At 42.3% G+C, this 19,112-nt stretch overlaps 1 pseudogene; it reads left to right on the top strand.

The window, feature by feature from the left end:
* Positions 1-220: 220 nt before the first annotated feature.
* Positions 221-19,112, top strand: part of LOC101052533 (U2 small nuclear ribonucleoprotein B'' pseudogene) — a 26,053-nt pseudogene continuing 7,161 nt past the window's right edge.

The following is a 19,112-nucleotide window of genomic DNA, read 5'->3' as shown; positions in this document are numbered from 1 at the left end:
GAGCCTGGACGCACTGGCCGGGGGCGGGGTCGGGGCCGGCCTGGGCTCGGGGGCCGCGGGAATCCCAAGGACGGGAGCGCCGGGGTTCCGAGGCCATGTGGGGTCTGCGGATGGGGGTTCCTGGAGTACGACGGAATTTGGGGAGGGGGCGGCGGGGATCACGGTGTGTCAGGAGGGCGGAGGCCAGAGGGGGCCTGGGGACCTAGAGGTGGTGGCGGGGCTGCGGCTGGGCGGAGGTGGGGTCGGTGGGAGCAGTGTTCAACCAGGCCCGCGCTCAGCCGCCGCTCCCCTCAGCGTATCGTCCTCGGCCCAGGACCTTGGCAATTGGGTGGGCCTCCTACCCCTTCTGGTCCTGAGCCTTCCGCTTTCTGACTGTGAAGTCTCGGTTTTGTTCGGATTTGTTTTTTTAATAGAAATAGGGGTCTCACTGTGTTGCCCAGGTGGTCTCGAACTCCTGGGCTTAAGCTTCTGGCTGGGCCGTCCAAAGTGCTGGGATTACAGGTGTGAGCCACCGTGCCTGGCCTGTTGGATTTTTAAGTATTATGATTCTTCATCCTTTATTCACTTGGAGCATAGCACTAAGCTGTGAGTACATTCATTCAGATGTTTATTGAGCGGCTACTATGCACCAGGCACTTAGCATGGGATATAGCAATGAACAAACAGGACAAGCCCGCCCCTCAGAGCTTATATTCTAAAGAGGGGGACCAACGAATGAGCAGTAATATAGAAGACACGAGTTAAAATGCAGGGACAGGTAAGCAAATTTAAATTACCCTCTCCCCATTCCCTCATAATGTTGTAGCCCCTCCCCTTCTAGTTAGATTCCTGTCTTCGCCTTGTTCCCGTGGCCAGCAAGCACAGCCTGTTACTCAGGGCTAGAACTGTAACGTGGTAACTCCTAAGTGTGAAGAGTGCCCCTTTTCGCTCTCAGAAGTGATGGGCTTTGAGGAATACATGTCGTGGTCACCCTTCCTAGCTCACAGCCCTTCCAGAGGCTGTGGAGGTTCCTGGGTCTACAGCTCTACTGGCCAGGTGGCTTTTCATTCATTCAGAAGGGATTGCTCTGGCACAGCAGGCACAGGGCTAGACTGGGAATACAACGGTGGGGAGCGGGGGAAACGCGCCTATTCCTCTGCAGAGTAGAATTTGGTAGGGAGGCAGATTCTAACAATCACACTGGTAAAGATACAAACTATGATTCAGGGCTATGAAAAGAACTATATGCTGCTGATAAGGGGCATTGCCGGGTGGTGAGCAGGGCTCACTAACATTCCCTGAACAAGTCTTGAAGAGATGGGTAAAGAATGGAAAAGAGTAATTAGTGCAGTGGAACAGCACATGCAAAGGCTTTGGGCAATATAGTAAACGAGGCAAAACAGGAGCATAAAGCTGGAGAAGAGCTGGAAAATGGGGCTGGAGAGCAGGCTGGGTTCATAATACAAAAGCTTAGAATGCTCACTATGTGTTCGTTTGCTAGGGTTGCTGTAGCAAAACACCACAAATTTGGTGTCTTGAAACAACAGAAGTTTATTCTCTTGGAGTTCAGAGGCCAGAAGTCTGAAATCCGGGTGTCTGCAGGGCCATAGTCTCTCTGAAGGCACTCAAGGGGAATACTCTGCTTCTTCCAGTCTCTGGTAGCCCCATGCATTTTTTGGCTGTGGATACATAAATCCAGTCTCCACCTCTGTCTTCACATGGCCTCCTCTCTTTCTCTCTCTCTTTTTGTTTTAATGATGGAGTCTCTATTGCCCAGGCTGATTTCAAAATCCTAGGCTCAAGTGATCCTCCTGTGTTGGCCTCCCAAAGTTGAGATTACAGGTGTGAGCCACTGTGTTTGTCCATTTTCACACTGCTGATAAAGACATACCTTAAACTGGGGAGGCCTCACAATCAGGGCATAAGGCAAAAGGCACATCTTACATGGTGGCAGACAAGAGAATGACAGCCAAGCGAAAGGGGTTTCCCCCTTATAAAAATATCAGATCTGGACGAGCGATGGCGTACGCCTTAGATTATTTACTGTTTTTGAAGAATTTAACACAAACATGGATATCAGACCGAATCATACAATTTATATCAACAATATGAATGACAAAATTAAAAAGGAAGAATTGAAGAGATCCCTCTATGCCCTGTTTTCTCAGTTTGGTCATGTGGTGGACATTGTGGCTTTAAAGACAATGAAGATGAGGGGGCAGGCCTTTGTCATATTTAAGGAACTGGGCTCATCCACAAATGCTTTGAGACAGTTACAAGGATTTCCATTTTATGGTAAACCAGTGCGAATACAGTATGCAAAGACAGATTCGGATATAATATCTAAAATGCGTGGCACTTTTGCTGACAAAGAAAAGAAAAAAGAAAAGAAAAAAGCCAAAACTGTGGAACGGACTGCAACAACCACAAACAAAAAGCCTGGCCAGGGAACTCCAAATTCAGCCAATACCCAAGGAAATTCAACACCAAATCCTCAGGTCCCTGATTACCCTCCAAACTATATTTTATTCCTTAATAACTTACCAGAAGAGACTAACGAGATGATGTTATCCATGCTGTTTAATCAGTTTCCTGGCTTCAAGGAAGTATGTCTAGTACCGGGGAGGCATGACATTGCTTTTGTTGAATTTGAAAATGATGGGCAGGCTGGAGCTGCCAGGGATGCTTTACAGGGATTTAAGATCACACCATCCCATGCTATGAAGATCACCTATGCCAAGAAATAACATTTGGGATAGTCGTCTTTAAAGGACTTGGTATTATGTGTGTGTTTTGATAACATTTAGTTGGGTCATTTTAATAGAGATTAGGGGGAGTGAATGAAATTTTTGTGAAGGACTTACACTAGTATTCCTTTAGCTTTGGTGAACTATGAAATATGAAGGCCTTAATTTTGTACAATAAACTTTTATTTGTTAAAAAAAAAAAAAAAAAAAATATCAGATCTGGCCGGGCGCGGTGGCTCACGCCTCTAATCCCAGTACCTTGGGAGGCCGAGGCGGGTGGATCACGAGGTCGAGAGATCGAGACCATCCTGGTCGACATGGTGAAACCCCGTCTCTACTAAAAATACAAAAAATCAGCTGGGCATGGTGACGTGTGCCTGTAATCCCAGCTACTCAGGAGCCTGAGGCAGGAGAATTGCCTGAACCCAGGAGGCGGAGGTTGCGGTGAGCCGAGATCGCGCCATTGCACTCCAGCCTGGGTAACAAGAGCGAAACTCCGTCTCGGGGGAAAAAAAAAAAAAATCAGATCTTATAAGACTTATTCACTACCAGGAGAACAGTATGGGGGAACTGCCCCAGTGATTCAATTATCTCCCCCTGATTCAGTTATCTCCCCCTGAGTCCCTCCCACAACAGGTGGGAATTATGGGAGCTACAGTTCAAGATGAAATTTGGGTGGTGACAGAGCCAAATGGTACCAGCCACTTACCCTGTCCTCTGTTCTATCTCTTATAAGGATATTTGTCATTGAATTTAGGGCCTACTTTGTTAATTCAGAACGATCTCATCTTGAAATTCTCACTTGCACCTGTAAAGACTCTTTATCCAGATAAGGATACATACCTGGAGATAGGACTTGGACGTGTATTTTTGGGGGCCACTATTCAACCTACTCCATTTTTGCAAAGAAAAGAAACTTGACCTGGTGGGTAGTTACAATTACTCATCCCTGGCATATTGTTTTTTGGGGAAAAATCAATTAAAGAGACATGTAAACGATGAACCTATTCTTTTTTTAATTTTTTTCCTTTTTATTTATTTATTTTTATTTTTATTTTTTAAAAGACAGGGTTTCACCATGTTGGTCAGGCTGGTCTTGAACTCCCGACCTCAGGTGATCCACCCGCCTTGGCCTCCAAAGTGCTTGGATTACAGGCGTGAGCCACCACGCCCAGCCACGATGAACCTATTTAGTCAAAAATATATTGGCCAGGCGTGGTAACTCGTGCCTGTATCCTGGTACTTTGAGAGGCAACGTTGGGAAGATTGCTCAAAGCTAGAAGTTTGTGACCAGCTGGGCAACATAAGAGAAGAGAGTCCATCTCTACAGAAAGAAAATTTTTAAAAAACATTAGCCGAGCATGGTGGCACGTGCCTATATAGTCCTAGCTCCTCAGGTGGCTGAGGCAGGAGGATTGCTTAAGCCCAGGAGTTGGAGGCTGCAGTGAGCTATGTTTGTGCCCTTGCACTGCATTCCAGCCTGAGTGATAGAGCAAGATCCTGTCTCTATATAAATAAATTTATCTGTATGTTCATGTATAAATTTAATTTTCCAGGTATAGGTATTATACTCTGATACTTGCTTTCTTCTTTTAGTATTATCAGATTATTTTTAAAATGCTTTTTATGAATATAGGAAAAAACCCACAAAGCCATTTACAGTTTGAAAAAAGCTTGTAGGAATATCCAAAAATACTTAGCCTGCATGTATGGATGGGAAGTGTTTTTTTCTGTTCCTTTTGATGGAAGTACTTGAGGAAAGGGTCTTCAACCGTGTAAAGAGTTTCCCTTAGTAGCTTGAACTTAAAAGGTAGCTGGAACTGATACAAAATTAAGTTGTGGAGCCATAATTATTTATATTACATAAAAACATATGTTCTTTTTTCTAGATAGGATTTGAGGCAGCTAGTGTAAAGTGTAAGTAAGCTGCTTTCTGGTTGGAAGGCCTGAGAGAACATTGTCGGGCATGGCCAGCTAAGGCATGTTACAGTCGGCTTGGCTAGTGTTTTGCCTTGGTCTTTAAAGCAGTTGAGATGAGTAACTGATGAAGCTGTATCTTGTCTTTCCTTTGGTGGGTTAGGGTATTTGAAGAGGTAAGGGAATGGCTGAGGTAAAGAGTAAACACCCTGCCTGTCCCTGGACTCACAAACATATTTGTATTTACCCCATGTCCTAGAACTTAGGTGCCAATTCACAGAAGTATTGCTTTATTGAATCATTGCTTTAAGGCATCAAATAGTACCCTACAGGCTTAGGAGAGTTAATGTTCTTCCTAAAGTGCCAGAGGATTCCCCAAGAGTATACAATTGGCAAATATGACGACTATTCAATAACTAAAGCCTCATTTTTAAACCAGAGTTTAATATATTGTTCTTCGAAGTAACTGTTACTTCCATTACTTTTTTTTTAATACATTTTAAAAATTATGAGGAGCAGTTTAATGCTTCTTAATTTTTCTCCTAAGAGAGACTTTGATTTGAAAATATTTTAGGAAAGTTTGTGTCATTTCTCATTTAGATATCATTATCTGACTTTTCAAAGTAAATAAATTTTAAACTTTCTCATTGAAATCACGGTTTCATAAAGAGTATTGCAAGAAAAATTCAGAATCTTTTTTTCAATTTTATAAGTCTTTAAAATTAGTAGTCTATGTTGTATTTAAAATAGAGCCACATATGAATTTATTTATAATGTTTGGGTGTTTCTCCTGAGACATGTCTGTGGGGAAATTTTTGATACCACAATAACTTACTGTCATTTAGAATCTAAACACTTAGGACTTTCCTCTTATCTCTCCCTACCTGCACACGGTGCAGGTTAGGTGAGCTGGCTCTCTCTTCCATCCTTTTTGTCTCTCAGAAGCATCTGTTCCAAATGGTACAGGAGAAGCACAAACCTCTCAATATCATCAGTAGATTCGTGGGAGAAGAGTTTGAATGTAGAAAGTTACTGTTTCTGGGTTACTAGTAAAGTCCACAATTCAAGGCTATTGCTATTTCTTTCTAATTATCATGGATACTCAAGGAGTCAAGACAGGTTTACAATGTTGAGCAATACGTCTGATATTTGTTATTCTAAAGCAATCTGATAGAGTATGTGGTTGAATAAGTAGCTTTTCTTCCATTTCTTAAATGGCTCAGAATGGGCTAATTATCAGGTCTAATCAAGGAGTCAAATAATAAAAGACTAATTAATATTTTAACTAACTATATTAAATAATAAATCTGATTAATATCTTAATAAGATTAATTAGTTTTGTTTTTTACTGTCATAGTTGATAACTAGCACTAATTGAAAATTAAATTGTATTTGGGTAGGTATTAGTGTCTTGAAATTTGTGTAATTAAAAAGTACTTTGAAGAAACAGTGTCAGGATTAATGAGGTCAACAGAGAACATCATGTTTTGAAGTCACTCTCCAACAGATGGTGCTAGCTTTCCTCTAGTGACAGCTGCCCTGGTCTATCCTTTCTTAAAACACACCATGACAAAGATGAAGAGTGATGTGGGGATTTGTATACAATACATTGTAAACATTTTTCTATTACCTATGTGCTTTGGTTTATAAGACATCATTCCACAAAATCAGTTGGAGAAACTATGATTGTATCCTCTTATGAATTTGATTCCTTTTGCTATAGTCATAAGAAATCATGTTTTAAAAAAGGTCAGTTGTATGATAATAATGTAACTAGGAGGGATCAAGCTAACATTCTCAGAAAAGTCAGCTTAGAGACGGTCTGTCACTTTCCCTATATATTTCCTAAAATGATGTTAGGCTCAAGCAGTCCTCCCACCTCACCCTACCAAGTTGCTGGTACTACCATGCGCAGCTAATTTTTTAATTTTTTGTAGAGTTAGGTCTTGCTATGTTTCCAGGCTGTTCTCAAACTCCTGGCCTCAAGTGATCCTCCTGCCTCAGCCTTCCAAAGTGCTGGGATTACAGGCATGAGTCACTGTACTTGGCCCCATCAAGATTTTTTTAAGCAGGAGATTAAGATTTGTGTTTAATAAGGATATTCTTTTTTTTTTTTTTTTTTGAGACGGAGTTTCGCTCTTGTTAGTCAGGCTGGAGTGCAACGGCGCGATCTCGGCTCACCGCAACCTCTGCCTCCTGGGTTCAGGCAATTCTCCTGCCTCCGCCTCCTGAGTAGCTGGGATTACAGGCACACGCCACCATGCCCAGCTAATTTTTTGTATTTTTAGTAGAGACGGGGTTTCACCATGTTGACCGGGATGGTCTCGATCTCTTGACCTCGTGATCCACCCGCCTTGGCCTCCCAAAGTGCTGGGATTACAGGCTTGAGCCACCGCGCCCGGCCAATAAGGATATTCTTTTTATTATTGTTATTATTTTTTATTTTTAAAGACGGGGTTTCACCATGTTGATCAGGCTGGTCTTGAACTCCTGACCTCAGGTGAGCTGCCCGCCTTGGCCTCCAAAGTGCTTGGATTAAAGGCGTGAGCCACCATGCCCGGCACTAATAAGGATATTCTGACAAAAATGTAGAGGATGAATTGGAGGGAACAGTAGAGACTAGTACAAGCAGATCACTTAAAAAGCTCTTGTATGTGATATATTTTCTCTTTTAAAAGTATTTCTCAGCTGGGCATGGTGGCTCATGCCTGTAATCCAGCACTTTGGGAGGCCCAGGTGGGCAGATCACCTGAAGTCAGGAGTTGACCACCCAGGCCAACATGGCAAAACCCCATCTCTACTAAAAATACAAAAATTAGTCAGGCATGGTGGTCAGTGCCTTAGCACCTATAATCCCGCTACTTGAGTTACAGTGAGCCAAGATCATGCCCCTACACTCCAGCCTGGGTGACAGAGGGAGACAATGTCTCAAAAAAAAAAAAAAAAAAAAAAAAAGTGTTTTTTGGCTGGGTGTGGTGGCTCATACCTATAATATCAGCACTTTGGGAGGCCAAGGTGGGAGGATGGCTTGAGCCTAGAAGTTGGAAACCAACCAGGGCAACAAAGTGAGACCCATGTCTCTACAAAAAATTAAAACATTAGCCAGGTGTAGTGACACACATCTGTAGTCCTAGCTACTGGGGAGGCTAAGGTGGGATCACTTGAGCCTGCGAAGACTACAGTGAGCCGTGATTGTACCACAGCACTCTAGGCTGAGCGACAAAGCAAGACCTGTCTAAAAAAAACAAAAATGGCTGAGCTTGGTGGCTCATGCCTGTAATCCCAGCATTTTGGGAGGCCAAGGCAAGTGGATCATGAGGTCAGGAGTTCAAGACAGCCTGGTCAAGATGGTGAAACCCCACCTCTACTAAAACTACAAAAATTAGCCAGGTGTGGTGGTGGGCATGCCTGTAATCCCAGCTACCTGGGAGGCTGAGGCAGAGAATTGCTTGAACCCAGGTGGTGGAGGTTGCAGTGAACCGAGATCATGCCACTGCACTCCAGCCTTGGCAACAGAGCAAAACTCAACCTCAAAAAACAAACACATAAAAAATAGTTGTTAGCATTGTCCACTGAAAAGGCTTAGAAACAATGACCAGCCGAGTACCATTTGGCACCCCTTAGGGCCCAGACGATACTCCCTAAATATAATTTCCTCTTAAAATGAACAGTGACTTTTTGCAAGTGTGGCTGATTCCATGTTTGAGGCAAAAAAATATACAGGGTGAGCCCCTAAAATATCGTGTCATATCAGAAAGAAAGAAATTATCAAAAGCTTCTGGGGTAATGGGAAAAGGATTCCAAAGACAATCCCGGCTAAAGATAAGACAATTTGAGCAGCAATAAGAACAATAACTGCAATGAATTAAAACACATCAAATTTTTTAGGTGCACAAGTTCATAATTATACTAAAAAACAACCCTAATTGGTCACTTTTGGATCCTACCTTTCCTGTATAAATTTATCCTTGGGGTAACCCAAATGGTTGATGAAGGAAGTTTTGTTTCATTTTTCTTTTTCTTTTTTTTTTGAGACGGAGTTTCGCTCTTGTTGCCCAGGCTGGAGTGCAATGGCGCGATCTCGGTTCACCGCAATCTCCACCTCCTGGGTTCAGGCAATTCTCCTGCCTCAGCCTCCTGAGTAGCTGAGATTACAGGCACACGTCACCATGCCCAGCTAATTTTTTGTATTTTTAGTGGAGACGGAGTTTCACCATGTTGACCAGGATGGTCTCGATCTCTTGACCTTGTGATCCACCCGCCTCGGCCTCCCAAAGTGCTGGGATTACAGGCTTGAGCCACCGTGCCCGGCCTTTCATTTTTCTAAAAGTATTCCAGTCAATAAAATAAAGAGGGGATGATAGAATTATAATGTCATAATTTTGCAACCCTTAATGAAGTCATGGGTCCAGGCAATGGCCATAAATGACTGCTAAATTAATACAAAGAGAAACAACCAGATATTGTATGCTCTTCTGAAGGAAGTTCACATCAGTACCTATGAAATGCTCTCTCTTTTTTTTGAAATGACGGTGTGTCCCTCTGTTGCTATTGCCCAGGCTGGAGTTCAGTGGCGTGATCTCAGCTCACTGCAACCTCTGCCTCCTTTATGCCTGCCACATTTCTCATCCTCCCTTACATGTAGACATAAATATGACCGCATTCTGGCCAAAGACATGTAAAGGGAAATATAAGAGATATCCGGAATGGCCCCTTAATGGGCTTTTATTCAGCTGAGGGGGTACACTCTGTCCTTCTCTTCTTCCTACTGCCTGAAATGTGGACATGATAGCTGGAATGACAGCAGTTACCTTGGACTCATGAAGCAACCTTGAAAGAAGGAAGTCACAAACTGGGGATAGCAGAGCACAAGTGAGGCTACTTGATCCCTGATGGCTGTGAAGTTGCCCTGGACTAACACCAGACATATTTTATATGGGGCAGAAATACAATTCTTATTAAATTACATTATATTTGGGTTTTAGAATAAATGCTGCTAAATGTAATTTTAGCGAATCCATCTTTTATCCTATCCCTTCAGCTCAGTCTGTCTTTGGTAGTGACAAAAGGCAGGTGGGATAATCATAGTAGTTGCCAAAATAGTTAGCAACCCAAGCCTATTCCTCAAACCACTTGAAGAATGGATTCCATGTTCTAGCTCAGTTTCCCCTGTGCAGTGATACCGATAAGTAGGACCAGAAATGATCTACAACTGGGGCAACTTGAAGCTTCTAGAATTTTGAGGCATCTATGTAAGAAAAAGAACACCAAATTACAAATACAAAATTAGCTGCTCTCTCAGGTGGGATTCCTTAAAAGCAGAGCCTGAGATAGAGAGTCTTGTGCCGGTGATTTATAGGTGGGCTCTCAGGAAATTGTAAGGGAGAGAGGGATGCAGGATAGGGCAGGGGTAATTAGGCAAAGGGGTGGTTTCAGAAGAGATCTAGTCTCAGGCTAATTTCATGGGGAGCTCTGGAGTGTGAATTACCATGCTGTGAATCAAAAGCTTGTATGCTTTGCCATCGATCTGTCGTTGAGGTAGTCCAACCTGCAAGGCAAGGTGGCTCCCCCAGGCCTGGGCAGTCAGTCGGCTGCAGAAGGGTACAGGTGTGGGTCCTTGGTAGTGAACACGTGCATCAGCTGGGAGATGGGTGCACTGGCTTGCTGAAGGGAATCAGGGAAGGAAACTAACAGTTATTGCTACAGATAAAAAAGAAGAGAAAATAGTCATTTAAAAATCTTAAGAAGTTGGTAAATATTGTAAATATCACAAAATTCAGAAAAAATATCATTTCTCTATTTTTTTTGACTTCATAATTTTTGATCACTTCTTCATATGACATTGGTTTTGTAAATGTAGTTTTTGAGAGATAATTTAGTCTAGCATAATTTATTAAATTTGTTTTTATTATTGATCATTTAGAAAAGTTTCTTTTAGCTTCATTATTTAGCTATAATCCATTACAAGTAATGCCATGTATATTTTTAGGATTGTTGTTAAATTTGGTAAAGCCTCTATCAATTTTTTTTGTATATGGATTGTAAGATTTAGAGGCATTTCGGGTTTTCTTCAACAGTGATAAATCTTAAATTCTCTTTGAATTGGCCACACTCAGTTTTTCTTCAATGCCTTATCTCAATGGCATATAATGAGTTTATATTATCTTTATTAATAAATTTAAATCTGCTTTCAGCGAATGACATGTCATCAGGCTTCATTAAGATCAAACAAATTCTGTGTAGTCCTGCTAAGTTTGTACCCTATAAGCAGTAATTCTGATAGACTCTATTTTGTACAATTCCCATTAAAAGAGAGGGAAAAACTGCCGGGCGCGGTGGCTCATGCCTGTAATCCCAGCACTTTGGGAGGCCGAGGCGGGTGGATCACGAGGTCAAGAGATCAAGACCATCCTGGTCAACATGGTAAAACTCTGTCTCTACTAAAAAATACAAAAAATTAGCTGGGCATGGTGGCGCGTGCCTGTAATCCCAGCTACTCAGGAGGCTGTGGCAGGAGAATTGCCTGAACCCAGGAGGCAGAGGTTGCGGTGAGCCGAGATTGTGCCATTGCACTCCAGCCTGGGTAACAAGAGCGAAACTTCGTCTCAAAAAAAAAAAAAAAAAAAGAGAGGGAAAAACTATGAAACAGTTATAATTGTGTATAATGCATCATTGGGTATATTCTTGACAAGTAGAACCTCCTTTTTGACTGGGAATATGAAAACAGACTCACCCCTCCATAACAATTTTACATTATCTGGTGACTAGAAGCATTTCCAATAGACTGACTTTTACCTCCGTTCATTTCAAGCCTTGTTTCCCCTTCACTGTCCATATATTTATGGTGTTGCCCATTGTAGGACAAGGTCATATGGCAATATGACTCTAGCCCTGAACATTCACCTGTGTGGATGCCAGGTAAGTTGTCACAGTGGGCAATAAGAATATTGCTGGATGCCATTTCTGCTCCTAGACAGCTAGATGAGTGTTGTAGATGTGACTCCAATACGCATAATTATATCCACTAAACCCAAACCAATGTATGCCCAGTTCAACTTTCCCTTAGTTGGAACCCAAAATGTCTATGGCCACTTCAGTGTCAAACTGTGAGGTCTCATCTTCTTTGTTAGACCTGTGTTCCCAAGTATCTTGCTGACCAAGGTACATCCTTACCAAGAACATGAGTTAAGTCATGTTCACTTAACTCTGCTAGTTCAGTGTAATTTATTTCTAACATGTTAATATTCAAAGTATTTTCAAACATATACATCCTCATGATACTTAAATCTTTTTTAAAATTTTTTTTTTTTTTTTTTGAGACGGAGTTTCGCTCTTGTTACCCAGGCTGGAGTGCAATGGCGCGATCTCGGCTCACCGCAACCTCCGCCTCCTGGGTTCAGGCAATTCTCCTGCCTCAGCCTCCTGAGTAGCTGGGATTACAGGCACGCACCACCATGCCCAGCTAATTTTTTGTATTTTTAGTAGAGACGGGGTTTCACCATGTTGACCAGGTTGGTCTCGATCTCTCGACCTCGTGATCCACCCACCTCGGCCTCCCAAAGTGCTGGGATTACAGGCTTGAGCCACCGCGCCCGGCTAAATCTTTTTTAAAATTTCTAACCAGATACACTATATATACCTTTATATTTGTAAAAGTTCCACATTTCATGCCCTAATTAATCTTACAGATTTCCTTAAAATAAACTCTATTATGAAGAGTTTATTGCTCAGAATAAACTCTATCTAATAAACTTCTTTATTTGTTTTTTTTTTTTTTTTGAGACGGAGTTTCACTCTTGTTACCCAGGCTGGAGTGCAATGGCGCAATCTCGGCTCACCGCAACCTCCGCCTCCTGGGTTCAGGCAATTCTCCTGCCTCAGCCTCCTGATTTGCTGGGATTACAGGCACGCACCACCATGCCCAGCTAATTTTTTTTGGAATCTGAGTTCATATATAGGGGATTTGCTTATTTCACAAACTTAGGTATTTGAAGATCAAATTCTTTTGGATTAGCAACAACAATGGATGATCCTATCATGCAAAGTAGAAGTTCAGATTTAATATGATCTTGCATGAAAGTCATTTAGCCATGGCCAGGCGTGGTGGCTCACACCTGTAATCCTAGCACTTTGGGAGGCTGAGGCAGGCAAATCACCTGAGGTCAGTAATGAGACCAGCCTGACCAACATGAAAAAACCCCATCTCTACTAAAAATACAAAATTAGCTGGCGTGGTGGCGCATGCCTGTAGTCCCAGCTACTTGGGAGGCTGAGGCAGGAGAATCACTTGAACCTGGGAGGTGGAGGTTGTGGTGAGCCGAGACTGCACCCTTGCACTTCAGCCTGGGTGACAAGAGTGAAACTCCATTTCAAAAAAGAAAAGAAAAGAAAATCATTTAGCTGTTAATCGGAAGCAGACAAAGAGGCTCATAATGAATTAGCTATTTTGGCTTTTCTGTGTATTTATTTAGCTTAGCTTTCTTTCTTTTTTTTTTTTTTGAGACAGAGTTTCGCTCTTGTTACCCAGGCTGGAGTGCAACGGCGTGATCTCGGCTCACTGCAACCTCCGCCTCCTGGTTTCAGGCAATTCACCTGCCTCAGCCTCCTGAGTAGCTGGGATTACAGGCACGCGCCACCATGCCCAGCTAATTTTTTTGTATTTTTAGTAGAGACGGGGTTTCACCATGTTGACCAGGATGGTCTCGATCTCTTGACCTCGTGATCCACCCGCCTCGGCCTCCCAAAGGGCTGGGATTACAGGCTTGAGCCACCGCGCCTGGCCAGCTTGCTTTCTTAAACTTCATCTTCATGTGTAATGCCTGGGCTAAATGTGCATATTATAATTTTTTTAATTATTTTATTACATACTTAATTTTAAAAATAGAAATATTTAGACCAGACTACAGCAATGTATAAATTTCACAGCTGCATACTGTTTCCTTATCACCTCTCTTTTTTTCTCTCTTTCCTTCAGGCACATTCATTGTTCATTTCTTTTGATAGTTTCTCTATTACTCTAAAGTTATGTAGTATAGGTCTCTTCTAATGGTAAATATAAACCATTGGACATTCCAGTTTAATAACTTTGATTTTAGGCTTTTATTCACACTTTGAAGATAATTTTGGTTCACTTCCATTCAACAGTGCACACTGTTCTACAATTAACTTTGTCTTCTACTAACCCTTGGTATTTAGTGCTATGGTCAAATCTGGGCTTTCAAGATTTCTTTTCTTTTTCCTTTTTTTTTTTTTTTTTTTTTGAGACAGAGTTTCGCTCTTGTTACCCAGCCTGGAGTGCAATGGCACAATCTTGGCTCACCGTAACCTGTGCCTCCTGGGTTCAGGCAATTCTCCTGTCTCAGCCTCCTGAGTAGCTGGGACTACAGGCACGCGCCACCATGCCCAGCTAATTTTTTGTATTTTTAGTAGAGATGGGGTTTCACCGTGTTGACCAGGATGGTCTCGATCTCTTGACCTCGTGATCCACCCGCCTCGGCCTCCCAAAGTGCTGGAATTATAGGCGTGAGCCACTGTGCCCGGCCTCTTTTTCCTTTTTAAAAAAATTTTTAAATTTGTTGTAAAGACAAGGTCTCACTATATTTCCCAGGCTGGTCTTAAACTCCTAAGCGCAAGCCATTCTCCCGCCTTGGCCTCCCTAAGTGTTGAGATTACAAGCATGAGACACAGCACCCAGCATCAAACTTTCAAAGCAACATGATAGATCCATATGATATGTCTTCATGGTTGCAGACCTCTGCAACGTCAAGTGTTCCTAGAGAAAGAAATTGGATCACTTGGCAACAACAACACTTGGGTACAATTAAAAGCTAATTTTAGACAAGAAAAGAAATGAGAGCATCTATTGCTGCCACTTGGTATGAATTAGACACTGAAAAAAGTATTTACTTTGCTGAAATGATAATAAACATGACATTCTAGGTTTTTAGAAATTTTCCAGGTGAGGTTTCTAAAAAACAAATAAAAAAAGATTAAAAAAAAATAAAGGGGTGGGAGAAAAGTTGGAAGGAGAAAAAAAGGGGGTGGGATATATATGCCAGCTATTACATTTGCCTGACAAAAATTGAATTAAATATCTCTATCAGGTCTGGCCCCGTGGCTTACTTTAGGAGGCCAAACTGCTGATCACAAAGGCAGGCAGATCACTTGAGCTCAGGAAGTCGAGACTAGCCTGGCCAACATGGTGAAACCTGTCTCTACTAAAAATACAAAAATTAGTCAGGTGTAGTGGTGCACTCCTGTAGTCCCAACTACTTGGGAGGCTGAGGTGGAAGAATTGCTTGAACCTGGGAGGTGGAAGTTGCAGTGAGCAGAGATGGCACCACTGCACTCCAGCCTGGGTAACAGAGACCCTGTCTCAGAAAAATAAATAAACAAACAAATATCTCTATCATAGTTCATCTTGAACAAACTTTTCTCCTAAGCCAAATTAATTTATAACAAAGAAAGCTAGTTTTAGTGAAGTTGGGTCACTTACAATAATAGCAATAATGAAATTTTTGTTAGTTGACTTAAAAAACTTAATACTAGAGCAAATAAGACTGTAAAATGAAGCTTTTGAGGAACCTTTTAATTTTTGTTTTTTAGACACTGAGGTTGCCCAGGCTGGAGTGCAGTGGCACAATCATTGCTTACCAAACTCCTGGGCTCAATTGATCCTCCCTAATAGGTAGGACTACAGGCACATGCCCCCATGAGCAGCTCGTTTTTTACCTTTTTTGTGTGTGAGAAGATGCGGTCTTGCTTCTGTTTCTCAGGCTGGTCTCAAAAATCCTAGCCTCAGGCAATCTTTCTGCCTAGGCTGCCCAAAGCATGGTGATTGCAGGCCTGTGCTACCACACCCCACTAATTTTTTTGTATTCTTTGGAGAAGTAAAGTCTCACAATGTTGGCCAGGCTGATCTGGGCATGAATTCCTAGGCTCAAGCCATTCTCTCACCTCGGCCTCCTAAAGTGCTGGGATTATAGGCACGAACCACCTTTATGACTTTATTTCACTGTAATTACCTCCCTAAAGTCCTGCTCCCAAATACAGTCACATTAGAGGTTATCGCTTGGGCCTGTAGTTCCAGCTGCTCTGGAGACAGAGGTGGGAGGATTGCTTGAGTCTGGGAGGTTGAGTCAGCAATGACTTGTGATCACGCCCCTGCTCTCTGGCCTGGGTGGCAGAGCAAGCCCCTATCTCAAATAAATAAGTTCATAAAGGTGGGGCCCCAGCTGGCATGGCTATTGGGTAGACAGGCAGGAAAGGAGAGATGAGTCAGTTGCCAAAGGGAGAGCGATTTTGGGGGAAAAGAGAAATGCTTAAGGTGTTTTAAGGAAAGTTTACAATGCAAGGTATGATGTAATGCTTTCTTTATTTCTCTTCAAAGCATTCAATAAAATCTATAATAACCATCAGTGGTCTGGATTTGAATTTAATGCCTCAAGTCTGGCCTAAAGATAAAAATGGAGCAAACATTGAAGCTGCAAAAGGGGAGCAGCCATAAACAGATTACATTTGTTACACAAACGTGAACATATGCACACACATTCAGAGACAGAGTTGGGACAACAGGCGCACACCACCACACCACCAGCTAAGTTTGTAGAGAGAGGGGTCTCACCATGTTGCTCATACTGGTCTCATACCCCTGAGCTCAAGCAATCCTCCAGCCTTGGCCTCCTAAAATGCTGGGATTACAGCTATGAACCACCAGTCCTAGCCTATTTACTAATTTTTAGAACACACATATTTTTATTTATTAATGACTCATCACATTTTTATAAACGTTTATTCCCATAGAACACCTTGAGGATTGTGACCCTGTGACCATATGTACTTGCCATCCATTCCTGCTAGCATCTTTGAAATACGAAGCAACAAAATGACCAGGAAGTTTGAGAAATGAATCCTTAGTAAAGGTAATTATTAACCATGGTATACACACAGTCAAGGTGAACACACTGCTTGAGTGATCAATGCAGGAATCTCTTGAGGGACTCTCAAAATACTGCATCGGGCCCAAGCTCTAGATGTTGTGTAGAGGACCAGGGGCAGGCCAAGTTCTCCACCCATGTTCCTGAGCCATAGCCTTAGGAGAGAAATGTTCTTGTTTACCACAAGCTGGGTTATGTCTTTGCAGTGTTGTTTTGTACACACTATGGGGAATCAGGGCAACAGAGAAGCCTGTCCTCTCAGAACCTCCCTGTCCTCATTTCCAGGAATGGTGATGGAGAACAGAGCAGCTAATTTCACTGCCAAGAGTAGGGAAGCCAGAGGGAGCCTCAAGTCATCAGATATCAGGACATTCAGGGCTTTAAAATCGCTGCCTTTACTTTGTGGGCCATTTGAAGAAATCTCTACAGAACTTGAAACGAAGTTGTAATAGAATCTTACCCGGCAGCAGCCAGGGGCATATGAAACTTTTGAGGAACCTTTTAATCTTTTTTTTTTTTTAGACACTGAGTCTTCCTGTGTGGCCCAGGCTGGAGTGCAGTGGCACAGTCATTGCTTACCAAACTGCTGGGCTCAACTGATCCTGTTCCCTACAATGAGCACTTTTTATTCCTCTCCCCACCATGGGCATATTTGCTCATTCCCTTTTTGTTTTCCAGGATTGCCTCCTCAGCTTACATTTTTCCCTTCCAACTCACTCCCTGGATGGTTTAATTCCTCTCTGGGTATATCCTTCCTCACGCTAACTATGTAGACATGTGCTTTCCTTGGTGCTCTGCTGGCCTCCTCCTGGATGGCTGCATCCGCCTCATCTCCACATGTCTAACGCATACCCAGCAACTTGCCCCTCACTCTCCCATTGCCCCTGTTTTGTGTTATGGCTTTACCATTCACTCAGCTGTCAACCCGAGAAACCGCAGTTCTGTTTCCCCCTTTCTCCACAGCACCTTCTTCACCTAAACAGACATCCAGTGAGGCATTAAGTCTGGCCACTTCTGCCCATGGAATGTTTCTGGAATCCTTGGACTTTGCAAGAGCCTTTTACTTTTAATTAAAAAAAAATTTTTTTTAAAGACAGAATCTCACTCTGTCACCCAGGCTGGAGTGCCGTGGTGCAATCTCAGCTCTCTGCAACCTCTATCTCCCAGGTTCAAGCGATTCTCCTAGGAGCCTCAGCCTCCTGAGTAGCTGGGATTACGGGTGCCTGCCACCATGCCCAGCTAATTTCTGTATTTTTAGTACAGATGGGGTTTCACCATGTTGGCCAGGCTGGTCTCAAACTCCTGACCTCAAGTAATTTGCCTGCCTCAGCCTCCCAAAGCTCTGGGATTATAAGCGTGAGCCACCACGCCTGGCCTGCAAAAGCCTTTTACCTTGTCTCAGACCTAAGTCTCTCTGTTTCCAATTCATCTTCTACATAGTCATCAATTATTCTTATAGAACAAATTTCTGATCTTTTCTCTCCCCTGCTTAATAACATCCAATAGTTTACCCATTGCCTAAGTTTTATTTTATTTTACTTTGAGACAAGGTCTCACTCTGTTGCCCAGGCTGGAGTGCGGTGCTACAATCATGTTCACTGCAGCTTTGACCTCCCAGGCTCAAGTGATCCTCCCACCTCAGCCTCTCAAAGTACTGGGATTACAGGCATGAGCCACCAAAACCAGCCTAAAGCTGTAAATCCTTAGCAATGTGTTGTACAGATCCTTTATATCCCTTTATCCCCAAATTCACCTTTCTGCTCACCTACTCTCTTATTGTCTGCTTTCTGCCAACTGTTCCAATACTTTAGCCCAGATTGATATTACATGTGAAACCTAGTGCGTGTTACCTGTTTATTTCAGCAAGAGAGGTTTCTGGAATTAACCAAGTTTGCATGTTTGTCTGGGGATGCTTAGGAGAATGTTGTAAATGACCACTATACTAGAGTAACACTGTGTTTTGCTTCTGCATGCTGGCAGCAGTTCCCAAATCATGCAGTGACCAGCATTTTGTTCAGGAGAAAATTGCTCCAGTTCCAAGTATTGTTAAACTTAAAAGATATAGGCAGAATTCACATGCACTTTTGGAAATACTTTATTTTATACTTTGAAGGTATTAACATAAGTTTGATTTATTTTTTGGTGAAATATCTGCACTGTCTCCATGGATCAGATCATTTTTGCACTTTTTATTCCTTTCCGCCATAATTCTTGTTGTTTGTTTGCTTTCCATTCCTGAAATCCTGCATTGAAGCTCCCCACTACTTCTATTTACCTTTTCTCTACCTTTAATTTTCTTCATTTTATTTTTCATTCCATTCTGTTTTCTGTGTTTTCAAAAAAATTTTGTTTTCTCATTTAACTCATGCTTTGCCATGAGCTCAGACTTTGCTATGCTGTATGAATAATAAAAAATTTTATTATTTTTCTCTTAATTCAAGGAATATAAACCATACAAAAGCCTGCTGTCTTACCAAAAGGAGTTCTGAATCTGAAGCCCAAATTAATATCCAGTATAGTCTTGTACAATTTG

The sequence above is a fragment of the Saimiri boliviensis genome, chromosome 4 (assembly GCF_048565385.1).
Source record: "Saimiri boliviensis isolate mSaiBol1 chromosome 4, mSaiBol1.pri, whole genome shotgun sequence".
NCBI lineage: Eukaryota > Metazoa > Chordata > Mammalia > Primates > Cebidae > Saimiri > Saimiri boliviensis.
The sequence above is the reverse complement of the archived record's forward strand: the minus strand, read 5'-3'. Positions and strand labels throughout refer to the sequence as shown.